Source organism: Equus przewalskii, chromosome 29 (genome assembly GCF_037783145.1).
Source record: "Equus przewalskii isolate Varuska chromosome 29, EquPr2, whole genome shotgun sequence".
NCBI lineage: Eukaryota > Metazoa > Chordata > Mammalia > Perissodactyla > Equidae > Equus > Equus przewalskii.
The window spans coordinates 13,492,263-13,510,482 of record NC_091859.1 but is presented as its reverse complement, the minus strand read 5'-3'; the positions used below and the strand labels follow the sequence as shown (position 1 = coordinate 13,510,482).

The 18,220-nt window shown below is 35.6% G+C and overlaps 1 protein-coding gene and 1 long non-coding RNA gene across 9 annotated transcripts in view; one reads left to right on the top strand and one right to left on the bottom strand.

Moving 5' to 3' along the window:
- MGAT4C (MGAT4 family member C) overlaps positions 1-18,220 on the top strand; it is a 691,584-nt gene that overhangs the window by 425,408 nt on the left and 247,956 nt on the right. The window lies entirely within an intron of this gene.
- LOC139080201 (uncharacterized) lies at positions 648-3,510 on the bottom strand. Its single transcript, XR_011534509.1, has 2 exons — positions 3,402-3,510; positions 648-1,027 (listed from the first exon to the last, which is right to left on the bottom strand). It is a non-coding gene; the product is annotated as an uncharacterized lncRNA (long non-coding RNA).

Genomic DNA, 18,220 nt, shown 5'->3' with positions numbered 1-18,220 from the left:
AGGGAGAGGAGGAGAGGTTTGTGGGGTGCAAGGGAAACAGTAGGTAAACAGCAGGACTGGCTACATAATTTTCAGCGTCCAGGATAAAATGAAAATGTAGGACTTGTTCAAAAGGCAGGAAAGAGTCTTTTCTTCTGCGGTCTCTCTTGAATTGGTGTGAGATTTTTTACTTCCTATTGAATGTCATCCCTCAAGCATGGGGGCACTTTTAGGGTGAGCATAGTGTCTCACAGCTACCTGGAGGCAGCCCTGTGACTCGGCCACTGGCTTCATGTGACCCTAAAGCTCACCAAGCCTGTTCCCAGCCCCCTGCTGGGGCAGACAGTGGGAGAGGTAGGAGGACAGGACCAGGGAGTTCCCTGCCAAGGGCCCGTTCTGAGGGGTGGGGAGATGGCGGGAGGCAGAAGGATGCAAGATGGCATGAGCGTGCCGTCTCTAAGAGCCTGGCTCATGATCCATTGTCCCACCACACTTTACTTAGAAAGCACATATCTAGACTTAAAACTACTAACAATTTCAAGACAGCAGCCACAGAGCACTCATTAAATACCTGCTGAGGGCAGAACCCTTGGCAACTCTAGTGATCCTGTTACTGAAACCAAAGTGGGTTCTTTCCTGGCGGATTAAATCAGACTCTCCACCTGAAGTAGTTGTCTCACAAACTAAAGTGTATTTGCAGCAATTAGGAGACCATGAGGAATCAGTTCCAGAGACATGCCATCCCCGAACAAAGGAAAGCAGGGACATTTATTTCAGACCGGGGATGAATATTCAAAAGGGAGAGGTGGGTATTCACTTGCGTAGGCTCAGTTGGAAAACATGCTTCCACATACACTGCAGGTTACAGTCATAAGGCCTAACATTCTCCCGCTGAGATCTTAGCATCAAAAATGACGCAAAGGGGCCGACCAGGTGGTACACCAGTTAAGTTTGCACGTTCCACTTTGGCAGCCCGTGGTTCGCTGGTTCGGATCCTGGGTGCAGGCATGGCATCACTTGGCAAGCCATGCTGTGGTAGGCGTCCCACCTATAAAGTAGAAGAAGATGGGTATGGATGTTAGCTCAGGGCCAGTCTTCTTCAGCAAAAAGAGGAGGATTGGCAGCAGATGTTGGCTCAGAGCTAATCTTCCTCAATAAATAAATAAATAAATTTTAAAAAAAATGACGCAAAGATCACAATGGTAGCTCTGGTGAGGCTTGGTCTGGTTCACGGTGGCTGGTGATTGCATCTCCTTAACATAACAAAAAGAAAAAAAACAATTTGGAAAAATAGTTAACTATCCAAACCCACCCTTGGGTTCCTCAGGGTAACTAGTTGGTCACAATCCCGTAGCCGTGAAGCTGGCTCTGCTTGGAGGACATACTCCTGAAACTAGACTGTAGTTGCTCTGGTTCCTTCAGTTCACTTGCTTGGTCCTAGATGATAGATGACAACAAATAACCCAGAATTGGACATTGTGAGGCTCCCATTAAAAATGAATTTAAACCAAAGCAAAATACTAACTCCCTTTAAAAACCAAATAATTGAGGGGCTGGCCCCGTGGCCGAGTGGTTAAGTTCGCGTGCTCTGCTTCAGGCAGCCCAGTGTTTCGTTGGTTCGAATCCTGGGCATGGACATGGCACTGCTCATCAAGCCACACTGAGGCAGCGTCCCACATGCCACAACTAGAAGGACCCACAACGAAAAATATACCACTATGTACCGGGGGGCTTTGGGAAGAAAAAGGAAACAAATAAAACCTTAAAACAAAAAAAACAACAAATAATTGATGGAAGCAGAAAATGGGCAAGACCATAGAGCCACCCCTTGTGGACCATGCATAGAGAACTGTGCATGAACCTCACAGATAAGAAAATGATCTAGAGAAGAACACAGTAATCAGAGGATCCACCCAGCCTTAAGGATGGAGAGAGGTAAAGTGAGGAATACTATTTTCTCCCCAGCCCCTTCTCTTTTTAGTAATAAACACACAACCAATCAGGTATTCCTTGGGCCCAGGGCCCAACCTCCAGGAGAGTAATCAGTAAGGGGCAATGAGAATATTCCCATAGCTTTAAACATTTTTTGAATGAGTTGTCAATATTTCAATTTCTCATAAAATTTGAATTTCAGCTCCTCTTTAAAAATCAGTTTTGCCAATATTGGCTGGAGCTGAATGGTGCTCGCTTCTCATCCTCTTCCAGCACCAGCAGGAACGCTGGTTTGCCCCATCATTCCCTGTTGTTTCCAGAGCTGAAGATGACATTGCTCTTAATCATTGCATTTTCGCATTCTTTTAAGAGAAATATTTATTTTTGTTTACTTCCCTAAAAGAAGTGGAGAGAGGAAAGTCATAAAAAGAGGAGCGTTTCTCTACCTTGTACTGTCCTTTTTCTTTTTTCTGCTCTTCTCCTGTTATATTTATTTTCCTAACTGAGCCTTCTCCATCCTCTTTCTGTTCCTTTATCCTCTCCTCTTTTCTCCTCCTTCTTCCTATTTTCCCACCAATTCCACTTCCTTGAAGATCTTATACTTCCTCATTTATATGTGTGTGTGTGTGTGTGTGTGTGTGTGTGTGTGTGTTTGTACTTTTTAAATTCAAGCTGCGTAAGAGAAAGCATGAGAAAGATAAAATTATTCTTAAAATTTTGGACTCTTCTGTAGTCTATTGGAATCTGGGCAATTTACTGAAGAACAGTAAAATCATCAAGGATAACACAGACTTTTTTTAATATTTTTGTCCCTAGGTTTTCTCGTTTCAGAGGAACTTTCAAACACTGTAGCCACCAGTTTAGAAACTCTCTGTCTCTTTTCTTTTACAAACTTGTATCTAAAGATTGACTTACTGAGCGTCGGTAAGCTGGCTGAGTATGCTTGACTGGATGCAGGTTGCTGTTCAATCCTGCATTCTGCACACATTAGCAGATCCACACCATTTAGGGCTTTGTAAATAAAGGTCAAGATACTTATCTGATTCTATTTTGGATCAGCAGGCACTTTAAAGATTAGAGGACTGGGAAAGTGTGGTAGTTGTCTGAATGCTGTTAGCAGCCGACTACATGAAAACTTTTTGGGTAGAACCAGATCTAATAATATTATAGAAGCACAATGGGTATTAATAAAGAATAGAATTTCACTTTTTTATTGTTGTCAAATATTAATAGTAAACAGTCTTTTTAAAAGAACACAGCCTTCTAGTTAGAGATAATCAGTTTAAAATTCCACTGTGACTTTACATAAGTCCTTTCCTTTTGAAGCCCTCTTTAAAAAAAATTATAAAACTAGGATAGCAACCCAACATCACAAAGTTATTATGAATGTCAAATAAGATAATGACTATAAAAATACTTAGCACAGTGTATCAACGTACTAAACATTAGTACGAAAGAAAAGAAAATTTCGTTATCTACTGAGGACTTACGTATTTGATTGAGGCAGGAAAAAACGACTTTCTCTGTGCTTACTTCTCAGATTTTTTTGTATTTTGCCATCCTTTTGTGTGTGTGTGTGGTCTATTTACTGAAATCACTGCCATCATTGTTAGGCTGTTACATGACCCAGTAAGCATTCAAGTTTTTCTTAAAGCAACAGACAAATACTTGTCTAAGTTCTTATGTGATTTTTATTTTTGCCAAAAAAAAAAAAAAATCCCTTTCTTCCTCTTCCCCAGATCTCTTTTAAGTGAAGATGAATTTGCTATTAGTCTCATAAGCTTTTAGAGATTTATATAAATTTAAAGTTTTCAGCAATTATATTTGTAGAGAAATTAGCTGTAAAAATTCTGAACACACTAAAGATAGGGCTGGTATTTTATTTATATTTTTCTCTCTCATATGTACTTGGGACAAAATAGGCATTTGGATTTTTTAAATGAATAAAATAAACAATTAATGAAAGTTATCACACTTTTTAAAAAGTAAGGTAGTCTCCCAGTGGAAAAATGTTCAAAGGTCCTATATATACATTATCCGTGTGTGTGTGTGTGTACATACACATAATTTATTTTTCAAATGTCTTTTTAAGTGTCACACTTTTCAAAAAAATAGATAATACTTAAACAGCTGAAAATTTTGCCTTCAAAATATCTCAAAACAAAATAAGTGTGGACAAGATTTTCCCATGGAAAAAAGAAAACTGTGTGCTCCCTTTATTTAATGTAAAATAATTGCTTAAAAGCAGCTGCCCACAGACATCATAACACAGCCCGTTTGCGTCTGGGTAGAACTTTTTCACGAGTTCTAGCTGATGGGTAGATGGTGTTGGTTCTGAATAGAATGCATTTATCCACCCTTTCCTTCCACAAACATTTACTAAAAATCTATGTGATAACTAGTATATTAAATAAGATTACAGTAAGTATAAGCAATGTAGAAATATATAATTTGTCTTATGCATTACACCCCAATGCCTCTAGCTAATGACTAAATTTACTAACGTTGTACTAATTTCCTATGATCAGAAAGAGACAACTATAAATATAAAATATTGTATTCAATAGTATATAATACACAATTCTTATGATAAATACAGACATTCTGGTAGAATCTGTTAGTGACAATATTTTATCTTAGACGATGGTTTTCTGTTTTGATTTCAATGACATGTTTAATAATTATGATGAATGGTTCAGGAAGCAATAAAATTGAAAAATTCTCAACATAGAAATAACACTTTTTTCATTATGACAATTAGGAAAACATACTCTGGAGACTATGCATTCACATGTTTGAGTTTTTCTCATCAGGATTTTCCAAGATTTTATTATAAACATTTTCAACATGCTGAAAAGTGGAAAGAATTTTATAGTACCCTATACGCACATTAACATATATTCACTATTAACATTTTACTAGACTTGCTTTATCATTTCTCCTTCCATCTATCTGTAGTCCAATCTTTCTTATTATCGTATATATTTCAGAAAATATTTGTAGACATCAGTACACTTCCCCCTAAATACCTTAACATGGAAATAATCACCTAAAGGTAGATATTTGTTTACAGTTTATTTTAAAATGAAATGTCCAAATGATAAAAGGCACAAATCTTCAGTGTATCACTTCACAGATGTTGACAACTGTATACACCTGTGCGATCCAATCACCTATCAAGGCACAGAGCATTACTATCACACAGGGAAAACCTTCATGCTTTTTTATAGTCCATGTCTTCCCCACCAAAACCCAGAGGCAACCACTATCCTAATTAATTTCACTTCTTTTAGAAATCCATACAAATGAAACTGTACTGCACATACTCTTGTGTAGCTTTCCTTCATTTAGCATGTTTTTGGAGATTTATACACGTTACTGTGTTTATTGTTCATTTTTTCCTTTTTATTGCTGAGCAGTTTTCCATCACATAAATATACCTCACTTTTTATATCCATTCTGTTGATGGCAACTTGGGAAGTTTCATTTTGCTTAAATCTGCTATGAGCTTTCTTGACAAATCTGTGTAGACATCTGTTTTTACTTCTCTTGGGTAAATAGCTAGGAGTGCAATTGCAGGGTCATATCACAGGGGTATCTTTAGGTTTATAAGACACTGCCAGATCTTTTTCTCAAAATGGTTGTAACTCCTAGTTTTATTCTCCTGTTAAGTTCTAACTTAGAAATTAGACTCTGCTACTTCATTCTCTGGTAAAGGAGAGGTTCATGTTAAAATGTAGGGCACCACATGGCAGGATGCCTCTGGAAGTAAAGCAAGTCCTTTTATAAGTGCATAAATACTGAAAATGAACAACTTTGTACAAAAGTAAGTAAATATATTTTAAGAGCTATTTAATTTAAAATCACTATATAAAATTTTGAAGAATTTCTTAAAAAATAATATGGATAGTCTTTATTCTTATGAATGTAAACAGTCAAAACATAAGAGCATTTCTTTAGTCAACATTTACTTAGGTGTTGGACATCATTCTATACTATTTTGAACCAAATCTAATTTAAACTATAATTAAAACTAAATTTATTTTTAATATGGACCTGATGGTGTATATCAGTTTCTTAGGGTTGCCCTACCAAACTACTAGAAACTACATAACTAAAAACAACAGAAATGTATGTCTCACAGTTCTGAAGGCTAGAAATCCAAAATCAAGGTGATGGCAGGACCACGCTCCTCTGAAACCTGCAGGGAAAAGTCTTCCTAGCCTCTCTCCTGCTTGGTGATTGGCTGGCAATCCTCAGCATCCCATGGCTGGCAGCTTTAGCACTTCAATCTCTGCCTTTGTTGCCACACGGTGTTCTCTCCTCGTATGTCTGTGTCTTTTCTCTTATTATAAAGGCACCAGTCATATTGTGTTATGGCTCACCCTGATGACCTCATTTCAACTGATTACATTTGCAAAGACCCTATTTCCAAATAAGGTCACTTTCACAAGTGCTGGTGGTTAGGACTTCAACATATCTGTTCAGGGGTCACAATTCAACCTGTAACAGATTGTATGATATTTGGTTTATTTCCCATTGAATAAATGTGAGATGGTGACAAGATTAAAATTTTAGTCACTTCCTTCTTAAATATATTAGCATGTTTGATGACGTAGAAATGATTTAACTATTGGAGTAAGTATACCTTTTGCTAGAAGTTTTTTCATCTTCTTAGTCTAATAGCTTTAGAAACAATCATACAGAAAGTAGAGTGTGAAAATAACTGTTTCCTTCAAGCTTTTACATAAAAACACCAAAACCAATAACAGCTTGTTTCACAAAATCAGCAAAACCTTACTGACTAAAACAATCAGCTTAAAGAGTGAGCCTGGATAACTTCATCAAGAAAAGCTATCTGCCACCAAAAAACATTTGGGATAGGTGAAAGCAACTTACAGTTTTAAAAAATAATATAATACACTCAAAGATTGTGCTTATTAGTTATATTTTTAGAAAAGCCACTCACTTTTTCTCTCACATCAGACTAATGAAAATTTCACATTAAGAAGGCATGAAAGCTGCTAGAAGTACTTAAATTCTCTAAGAAAATAGAACTTCCTCGCCTTTTGTCATTTTGACACATTTACCTATTATCGACTCCAGTTTTATTTGCAATGCCCACCATCCATTCTAGCAGATAGAAGAAACAGGACAGATATAGAAGTCAAGAGAGAAAGAGAGAGATTGTTTTCAAGCAATATAACAAAGTGAAAACTGTAAAATTCTTAGGCATTTAATCCTTTGAAAACAAATGTACTCTAGGAAAAGCAAAAGAAAATGTATAAATTAGTTAGAAATCCTGAGCAACATTATAAATTCAAGACAGTATTTTTTTTATGTTATGTACTCTGACGTTAAAAATGTAATAGCCTCCTTTACGATACACAGAAACTGAGGGTCAGAGTTATCTAAGGCTACATAGCTAGATGAAGTTAGAACCCAGGATTTGATTCATTTCTTTTTAAATTCTGGAGTTTAGTAATTTTACTTGTCTTTTAAAGATATCCTACTTTAGCCATTCTCCAGGGTTGATCTACAAAAGTTTGTTTTAAATCGCAGCTGTATAGGGAACTGAGTCAAGGTAAAAAGAGATATTAATAACATCTTCAAATGTAATTCTATCATAATACTCTGATTTCACTTATTTGTGTGGGCACAATGTAGCTAATGGTCTCCTTTAAAGATTTAAATGTTTATAAGTGTGTCTTAAGTAATTCTAATAGAGTCTAAATCTTGTATTTCAATTGGAAAATTCAGAGAAGCCAGCATGATTTAGAGGCTGAAAGGGAAGAACACAGACAGAATCAATAAATAATCACAACATAGAACATTAGCCTTAAAAGAATCAGTATGTTAAGTCTAAATCAAATTGTAAATTCTCCTGCTTTCATTTTTGATTAGAGCAATATAACTGAAATTGGTTCTCCAAAAGAAGAGGATTAAAATGGTAGGAGTTACAATGAGAGTACTGGAAAAAGATGTGAGGAAAAAATGGAAGTGAAATTAATATCAGAAAACTAAGTAAAAACACGTCTGAAGCTCTACTCTTTGAGCTGCTGGCAAAAGGCTGCATCTTCACAAAGTGTGAGGAAAAGTTAAGCCTCAATTCCTTTCCTCAGAATAAAAGTCATCATGGCTTCTTGGAATCTTGGTCCCTTTACTTTCATTCCCCACACCACCATCCCTCAATTCAAACAGAGGTAGTAAAATTGTCAACTTTTTTTTGGGGTGAGGAAAATTGGCCCTGAGCTAACATCTGTTGCCAGTCTTCCTCTTTTTGCTTGAAAAAGATTGTTCCTGAGCCAACATCTGTGCTAGTCTTCCTCTATTTTTTTGTATGTGGGATGCAGCCACAGCATGGCTTAATGAGTGGTGCATAGGTTCGTGTCTGTGATTCAAACCCACAAACCTCAGGCCACTGAAGTGGAGTGTGTGAATTTAACTACTATGCCACCAGGCTGGCCCCAAAAAGTGTGTCTACTTTTGAATCACTGGTTGGCTTGGAGATTCAGATTTCCTAATCTTCTTAAGGCAGAATATATATTAGGTTAGAAAAATAAATAAAAAATTAAACAAACAATAGAAGAGATTGTAGCTATTGCCTCTGTCTCATTAACACTTTCCTACAAAATAAAGACCCTTGTACAGCAGAGAGAATCAATTTCTCCTAAGGTTTATTTACATCTGACTATTTTTTTCATTTTCAAATGTTTATTTAATCAGATGTGTCAAAGCTTAGCTTTATTTGAAACATTTTAGAAAATATGCATATATAAATTAATTTCCATTACCAGAAGGTTTGAATCCACATGTGTTTATACACTGGAGCAAAATGTTGATTCAGGAAAGAATAATTTCAATGATTGAATATTAATGCTTCGTTAGGATTGAGAATTGAAACAGATTTTATTCAGATATGGATTCATTCTCAAGTTTCTTAAGTGAATAAAATAGATTAATGAAATAGTATAGTAATACAGAGCATAAATCATTTTCTCTTTAGGAGATGGTAGCAGTTGATATTGGCTTTTCACCTCTTGGTAAAAAGGGAGATATTCTTATGAATGCAGTACTTTGTTAATTCTAAGATTCCATCAATCATCAGTTATATCATAAACCTTGATTGTACCTTTTGTGTGGAAAATTGCATCAATGCACACAGCAATTTATGATGGATCCTGATTTGAGAAATAGTAAAATGAGAAAAATTATTTTGAGAAGAAAACAAGTATCGCGTGATATTTTAAAATATACGTTTTTGTTTATTTAAGTGGAAACACTTTACAACAGGATGGTGCAGCCATCCTGCAGTATCGTGCATCTGTCAACACAGAGAGAGCAGATGAAATGAGAGGATATTACATCTTTCAAAAAAAAAAAGGAAACATCCATGCAAATATTGTGCCATACGTTTGGTGAGAAGCACATAAATGTAAAAGCAGAAAAATTTCTGTACCGAGAAACATATCACTCATTAAATACAATGTATTCTAAAGTGGTACTAATCTATAATTTATAATAGTCACAGTGTGCTGGACTAGAATTTACTTTCTACATTCTAAAAAATAAAAAAAGGTTTTCCAAGCAAATTGATAATGTAAACAAGGAAATCATTTATCCTACTTAAGAGTGAAGTTCAGCAAACTCTTCAAGACTTGAAAACAGTACTCCTAAAAAGCAAGTGAGCTCATGATAAATGATTCTTATCTTTAAAAGTACTGACAAGACTCCCTGAGATACAAAGGCCGGCTTAACATCATGTTTCCTTCAGGAATGCTTTGAGACGGTCTGGAGGTCAGACTTCTCACATTAGTGAGCCCCTGGGTGTGGATGAGTTAATGAGGCCCTAACACTGCCCTTCCACTTGATAAAGTGTAAAGAGCTGAAGAGTAGAATTAAAAAGAATTTATTATCTTAGAGCTCCCTCTTTCCCTCACCAGATTAGATTTGGTGTCTCTCCTCTGAGTCCTGATGGCACACAGCAAATATTTCGTTTACAGGAATTAGCCCACTGCTTTGAATTGACTTGATTGTTCTTAGCTCTCCTTCCTTAGACCGTAAACATTTCTATTTTAGGATCATATCTAACAACTTTTATATCTCAGTGGCTAATGACTGCGTAGAATATTGTAGGTGTTTACAAAGTGTCGAAACGACTTAAATCAGTGTTATTTTGGATTATTCATGAAGGAATGTGTGCTTCAGGTGAGTTTGCTGTGGATTTTGGCAAAAAAAAAGAATTGACTTTCACTTGTGGTTAGGGATCATTCTAGTTAATGCTGACATTAAAGTAAATTGAAATTATGAAAGAAAGTAATAATACTATTTTTAAAGGTCAAGTTCTTTTTCTTGTTTGGAAGAATACATTCAATTTTACATCATTAAAATCACATATATGTTTACATATATATAAAGTAATTTTTTACAACTTTTGGTAGTACAAAACTTTTATCTGCTAAATAAGTGTCTTTCTCACATGAAAGCAGATGACAGCTCTGTTCTGCATTGGACATAGAGGGAAGTGAGTTCTTCTGCATCCTGCATATTCCTCTGGCTGAAATTTCCAATTTTTGCCTAGAGGGACCTCAAATCTCATTTGTTTCAGGGTTTTACTGGGATCTCAATGTTATGGATGTGGATAGTAGAATCTCCCACTTGACTAAATTTGATATTGTATTGCAGTGCAACTTGATTTTATCCTCAGTCCATGAAATGCAAGTGAAACTCAGTTTTCGCAGAAATTCAGAGGGAGGAAGAAGGCTATTGCTATGTGGCAGGTTATACTCAACAAAACTAAAATGAAAGCTAGTGTTTTTCAATGACAGAATGTTGACAAGCTGATGTATATGGAATTTGAAGTTGCTTAGTAGTGCCATTACTTCTTGGATGAAATAATCACTTCAAATCTGTCTTTGTCATAAAAGAATCACTCTTCTCTGTGTTTACCACCCCAGTTCTAAATACACACTCTGTATGTGTAGACAGGTTTTGACCTATTTCTTATTAATTGGTTTGAATAGCCACGTTCATTGCATTATTTTAATTTAAAACATGGTACATTTTCTGAAATAGATATATTTTTAAAATCTCAGGACCATGTCTTGATGATCAGGAGCAGACAACTTGTTTCTGCTATAATTTACTTTTTAATGGAATAAAGTATGTTTTTCTTCTGTAGTAGGGATTCTTGATGACTTGCATCTCAGTGAACCTCCCGTCAATTCTTAACTAACAACAAAGGAAAAGAATAGAAAAGGATGAACGCACAGAGTAAAATGCCATTTCACACTAGGTGCTTTGTAGATGTGGGCCAACTCACAGGAATCCTTTAGGCCTCAGTAGAAATGGAGCCGAGCCAGAAGAGAAGAAAACATGCCCAAATAGAGAAAGTTTGCTCAGCAAATTGAAATTCGAGATTGAAATTGAAAAGTTTGAGTTAAATCTACTGCAAAGGGCACATTTCATCCTTTACTAATTTTTTCCTAAAATGCAAAGTTTATTACACACTGATTTTTGTTACAGATTCTGTGCATATTTCCAGTCTCTCCTTCCACTTAATCTTCCGACATAGTAATTATCAGTCAGGTAAATGGCAAGAAAAACATAATGCTAAATATTTGAACAATTTCATCTGAGTTTGCACACAGAAGAAGTAAAATATACTCTTCTATGTAATTAAGTTCAATATGGAAAATATAATTTGGTTTTATTTTCTCAAAGCAAATGCTCTTTATATCACTGTATAATGTATTGAATAAACAGTTTAGGTATAAGTTGGAAAACTTTTACATTAAATATTATGTGATTTCATTATTTGAGCTAGTAGTATCAAGCTCATCAATGTGAAAGTAGTTTTCAATCTAAAAATTAAATTTAATATAGAAGGAAGGCTAAAATTTATTGACAAAACCAAAAGAAAAAGTGGAGTTAATAATATATTAAAATTATTTGTCCCTTGTGGCTCAACTTGAAGCATAAATATAGCTCTCTCCATTTCTAAATTTTGGTTGACATTGTCATTTACCAATATTCCGGAGACACCTTTTCTGGCAGAACTTCACTGGCAAAACTCAGCATGCTACTGAGCAATGGGCTAACTCTGCTCGCTGTGAGCTGAGACAATTAATCACAACGAGTTAGAGACGGAGAAAGGAAGCTTTTTTTCGACTAGCTGGCATAATCGGAAGATGGGAGACTAATGTCTCAAAAAAAAATCTTAAAGAATTACAGAATCTTGAGGCAGTCATATAGGGAAAATGGGCTACAAGGAGGGGCTTTAGAGATGTTGGCCTCAGGCATGACAGACTCTAGGACACTGCAGTGTTCTTCTGTCAGTGAAGATGGATATCCTACAGGTGTTCCTTCTTCCTGGAGACCTTCTTATTCCCTGGGAAAATTTGTTAAGATTGTTAACAAAGCTATCAGAGTACCTCAGCAGGGGCATGTGCACAGGATGAGGGCCAGAAAAACACAAAAGTGTGTAGTCATTTATAATGATTACATGCTAGAAGGGTTTTGACTAGAAAAGGGTAATTTAGTGTAACAAGATGGCCTCACTTATGTTCATTTACAAGCGTACACTGTAAATTTTCTGATTCTTCATCCACACCCAGCAGAGGAAAGAAAAGAACATATTTATTCCTAAACCTTACCGGAGGTTGCAACAGACATATTTTTAAAATAATATTTATATGTTATGATTATAAAAACAATATACACTCATTGGTGAGAATTTCCAAATTACACAGAAGTGTAAGAAAAACAAATTAATTAATTCAAATTCAAGTTTATTCTCTTAACAGCTGTTTATTGAGTAGCTAGTGTTACTGGACTAACACTGGATTAAGTGTTGAGCATTTCGAGGTAAATAAAGTACGATATCCTTGCTTCTGGCTTACAGTCGAGCGGGTAATTACCACAGGGTATAGATAACTGCTATGAAAATTTTACTATATTCCTTTTCAACACAATAGAATTTCTCATTATGCTTTTTGTCCACATAACAAAGGATTTTCTGAATTCATTAAAATTCCCTCAAAACATAATTTTTCGTGGATGCATCTGATAGAGCATCATAAATTATGCTTTCTAAAACCTTTGCCGTGATGTTGAGGTTTTAGATTTGTTCCAGTTTTCACCATAAGAAATACTATGAAAAATATATTTATGCATTTGTGCCTGTTTTGATTGCCTCCTTTCGATAGAATCGTAGCAGTAGAATTCATAGGGGATAGGTTATTGAATCATCAGTTCGATAGAGAAACAGAATCAGGACATCCTAATGATTCTGTTTCTCTGGAGAACCAGAAAATATATACATTTTATAGTCCTCTGGAGAACCGGGAAAAAAATATTTATGTATACGTATAAATGGAGATTTATGATGACGAATCAGTTCACAGGATTATGGAGGCTAAGAAGTCCCACAGTCTGCTGACTGCAAGCTGGAGACCCAAGAAGGTGGGGTGTAATTCAGCTTGAATCTAAAGACCTCAAAATCAAGGCAGGCGATGGTGTAACTCCCATTCTGAGGGCGGGAGTGAGTAAATGAGATGTCCCAACTGGGTCATGAGGCAGGAAAAAGGGGTGAATTCCTTCTTTCTCAGTCTTTTATTCCATTCAAGTCCTCAAAAGACTGGATCATACCCACCCACGCTGGGGAGAGCTATCTGCTTTATAGAATGTGTTAATTCAATTTCTCATCCAGAAACACCCTCACAGACACACTCAAAAGTGTTTAATCTGAGTAACCCCAGGCCAATTAAATTCACACATAAAATTAACCGCCACACTTATTAACATTTTAAAGCTCCTGATGCACAATGTGAAATTGATTTTCAGAAAAGTTTCAACAAATTTACATGATTTCTAATGCTATGTAGAAGTTCCCATCTCATCAAACACTTGCAAATATTGAATATTATCTTATTTTTAATATTTAATTATTTGATACATGAAAAATCTCTCTTCATTATATTTTTGTTCTTCATGACTAATTAAGTGGAATGTTTCGTGGTTATTAACTATTTGGCTTTCCACTTTTGTGATTTTCAGTCTCTCACTGAAAGTCAACTACAACGTAGCGATTTTAGACTTTGCACTTTGAAACCAAATCTCACCAGGCTGCATACCTACTAGCAATACATGAAGATTCCCATTTCTTCACATACTCACAATAGTTGATTCTATTGAACTTTCTAATTTTTCTAATTACCAGTGAGTTTGTCTTCCAAGTTACTTCTGTGAATTTCTTTTTTATAGCCTTTGTCCATTTTTATTAGTTTTTTTTTTCTGCTTCATTTGCTGGAGATAGTCTAATGCTCTAGATATTAAGCTCTTGTCTATTTTTGTGCTACATATGTATCTTCACATAATTTTGTCCCTCAATAGATATCTTGTTTTGATATAGTTAAGCCCATCTGTTTTTCTCTTTAATGTTTGTTTTTCACTATTTTGGGCTTTACAAAGCTTTCCTCCAAGCCATAACCATAAATATACTTCCCTAGATTCTCTTTTAACAGTTGTATGTATATATTTATGCATGTATATGTCTATTTATCTATCACTTACATTATGTATATATCTTTACCTTTACATTTTTCTCCACATAGTAAACCGTTGTTTTCCAACATCATTTTCTTTAAAATTCATTATTCACCATTGAATTTTGGTGCTAAATTTATCATGTGTCAAGTTCTTGATTTACATGACTTTTGTTTATCTGAGTTAGTTACATACTGTTTGTGTTAATATGGCTTTATTGTATGTCTAAATAGATAAGATGAACAATCCCATCTCTTTATACTTCTTTTCCTAAAGTTGGCTTAGCTTTTCGTGAATCTCCTGAGTTGGAGAAGAAGTCAAAATTACAACAAACTCACAAATCTCATCGGGATCAATTCTGTCTTTTAAGAACAGACCCTTCTCCTGGTTTCTGAGTCATTTCCTATGAAAACTTCTTCAATCTCCTACATATATGCAGCATTACCTGTCAGCCAAGGATTTGGAAAGAGTCTACATACAGATTTTGGTTCTTAACTCTTCTGCAACTAACTTGATTCCAGAATGTTCCCCTTAAGTAACATGCATAGTCTCAAATGTAGTTTAAATAAAATATCAGCATCTAGATAGAATAAAATTCTAAATAAAATTCATTTGAAAAAGTTTCTTTAGATAAAAGTTTACTTATATATATGTGTATATATATATTTTCTATCAAATGGAAAATTATAATGTTACTATGCTTCAAAGATTGAGCTGCATACGTGCCTGCTTCCCATTTTTACAAGAATAAACTCTCCAGAACATAATCAGCACACTCGTTAAATATTCACAAGCTAGTGTCATCATTCTTACTTGTTGATAACTAAGAGCTTTTGTGAAGTATTCAAAAGCCAGGACACCTTGTCAATGGTGGAAATAGAGTATTACTTTTCCTCCCTGTGGATATCTTTTCTATTCATTTCATTGGAGTTATATCTTCTGTCAAGCTTTTCACTGTAGATTTAACCTTTCTTTTCTTCGCTTGGGAAATATTTTCTTTTCCCGAGAAAATGGAAATCTACAATTTCAATTTGTCTTCATCTGGCTTCTTTACAAGAAAATATTTTAATCCTTGACCATTACTTTTATGAAATAGTGCAAAATAAAAGTTATCAAAAATATTTTTATCATTTTAGAAATTGAGTATTAAAAGAATACTAACACTAGAACATACGATCCATGTATAATAGTGACACTTATATGTATTATTTTATTTATTTATAATTATTTTTTCCGGGAACTGTACCATGTTGAAGATAGCTAGATCTTTGAAATCAAGGAATGGAGAGAGAAGCAGGATGAAAGCCTAGACAGCAAGCAGCTAAGGGGTTTCAAACAAGGTTGTTATTATAGGATCATATTGTGTTTTAAAAGGATCATTCTCCTAGCAACGTGGTGACTTGGTTAATGGTGAGGAAGGCCAGTTGAGAAATTTTGAGATGACTGAAGAAAGAGATTGTGTGACAAGTGTTGTTGTACTGGGAATGAAAGGGAGAAGTGGACAAAGATATCGAGGAAGCATCAACAGCTCTTATGGTTGATTTAGTGTTACAAGGGATGGGTGAGAAAGAAGGATAAGTATATGATGGAAGACTCACAGGTTTGTGGCTTAGGTAGCAGAGTGCTTCAGAGTTCCAAGTTCTAAGAGAGGGAAGAAAAAAACCAACATGTTTAGGGGTTAAGATGATGAGTTCAGTTTCCAACTGTTTGAGTTCATCTGAATACTACCCAAATGAGATGACCACTAAGCAGTTGGAAATGTGAGCCAGGAATTAAATCTGACATAAAGCTAGAAATATTTGAGAGTAAAACCACCATTGTTTCTTACCTAGGGTTCTATGAAAACCTTCCCCATGATCTAACAGCTGTCTAGATCTCTGATGTCATCTCATACTGTTCTCACTCTCTGTCACTAGGGCCAAACTAATCTAGGTTTCTTTCCACCTTAGAATGTACCAAGCTTTTTATCTGCCTTGGGGTTTTTATCCTAGCTGCTCCTTCAGAGTAGATTTTTCTTATAGAAGGTAATTTCCGCCTCCTTTCCTACACATTTCACCACCTATATTTAGAATAGTTTTTTTACTTTATATCCCTAGTAACTAAGTGTAGGGCCTGGACTCCATACACATTTGTTGAATGAAAGAATCTACGCCTTGATGTAGGAAGGGACAAGACTAACCAGGAACTGTTGAGAGAGGAAAGCAGAGGGCCTGTGATAGAACCATAAATGACACTGTCTTGGTGGATAGGTGGAAGAAAAATCTATAAAGGACTGAAAAGAAGAACCCTAAATGTAAGAGAAAACCCATGAGAAAGAAAATAAAACTTCCAGCTGAAATGATTGAGAGGAGAGTGGATATGAGGAAGTGATGACAGTGAATATTAACCTTATAATAACTTATCATATGAAAGTGTAGGGGAGGAAGATATTTCCTCTACCAACTCTGGGTTCTTCTGGCTGGAGAATGAATTAAATTCACATGAGACAGAATAACAGGAAAAAATTAAACAAAGCTTTATAACATGTATACATGGGGGAGGCTCAGGCAACCTGAGCAACTCACCAAAATGGCCAAAGTCACCACCTTAAATATCATCTTCAGCTAAAGACAAAGGAGGATGTTGGGGGTGGGGAGAGTCAGTTATGGGAGATTACCACACAAGTACTGTAAACAAGAGTCAGGTTATTATGCAGACTTGAGTCCTTGCCTTCCACATTGATAAGAGTTTATAGAGATAAGGTCATCCCTCCTTCCTGGTACAGAGAAGGAGACACCTTTACAGATGGAGATTTCCTTTACAATGTAAACGTTTCTTTTTTCTTTTTATTGAGTTAATGATAGGTTACAATCTTGTGAAATTTCAGTTGTACATTAATGTTTGTCATTCGTGTTGTAGGTGCACCACTTCACCGTTTCTGCCCACCCCCCACCCCACCTTTCCCCTGGTAGCCACTAATCTGTTCTCTTTGTCCACATTTTTAAATTCCTCATATGAGTGGAGTCATACAGAGATTATCCTTCTCTAACTGGCTTATTTCACTTAACATAATTTCCTCAAGGTCCATCCATGTTATTGCAAATGGAATGATTTTGTTCTGTTTTACAGCTGAGTAGTATTCCATTGTTCATATATACCACATCTTCTTTATCCATTCATCTGTTGATGGCCACTTAGGTTGCTTCCATGTCTTGGCTATTGTAAATAATGCTGCAATGAACATTGGGGTGCATAGGACTTTTGGAATCGCTGACTTCAAGCTCTTTGGATAGATACCCAGTAGTGGAATGGCTGGATCGTATGGTAGTTCTATTTTTAATTTTTTGAGGAATCTCCATACTGTTTTCCATAGTGGCTGCACCAGTTTGCATTCCCACCAGCAGTGTATGAACGTTCCTTTTTCTCCACAACCTCTCCAACATCTTTACAATGTAAATGTTTCTTAACAAAGGGTAAGTAAGCTCTGCTTTTCAGAGTTTCTTTCCTATCTGCAGGTTTTTAAAAGTAACCAGCCCAAAATATTCCTGACACCAAAGAGACATATGTTGGGGTGGCCGATTCCAGTCCCCCACAAAAGGAAATGAGAGATGAAAATATGCTATCTGGAGAGAGGTTTGTTTTGTTTTACTTATTTTTGTTTGTTTTAAATACATACAGGCTTGACTTGATTAAAATCCTATCCAGGATGAATTGCTAGAGTGGGGGGCATAAAAACTCTAAGAACAAGTGGAAAAATTTACCTTAGGCATGAGGAAATACAGTT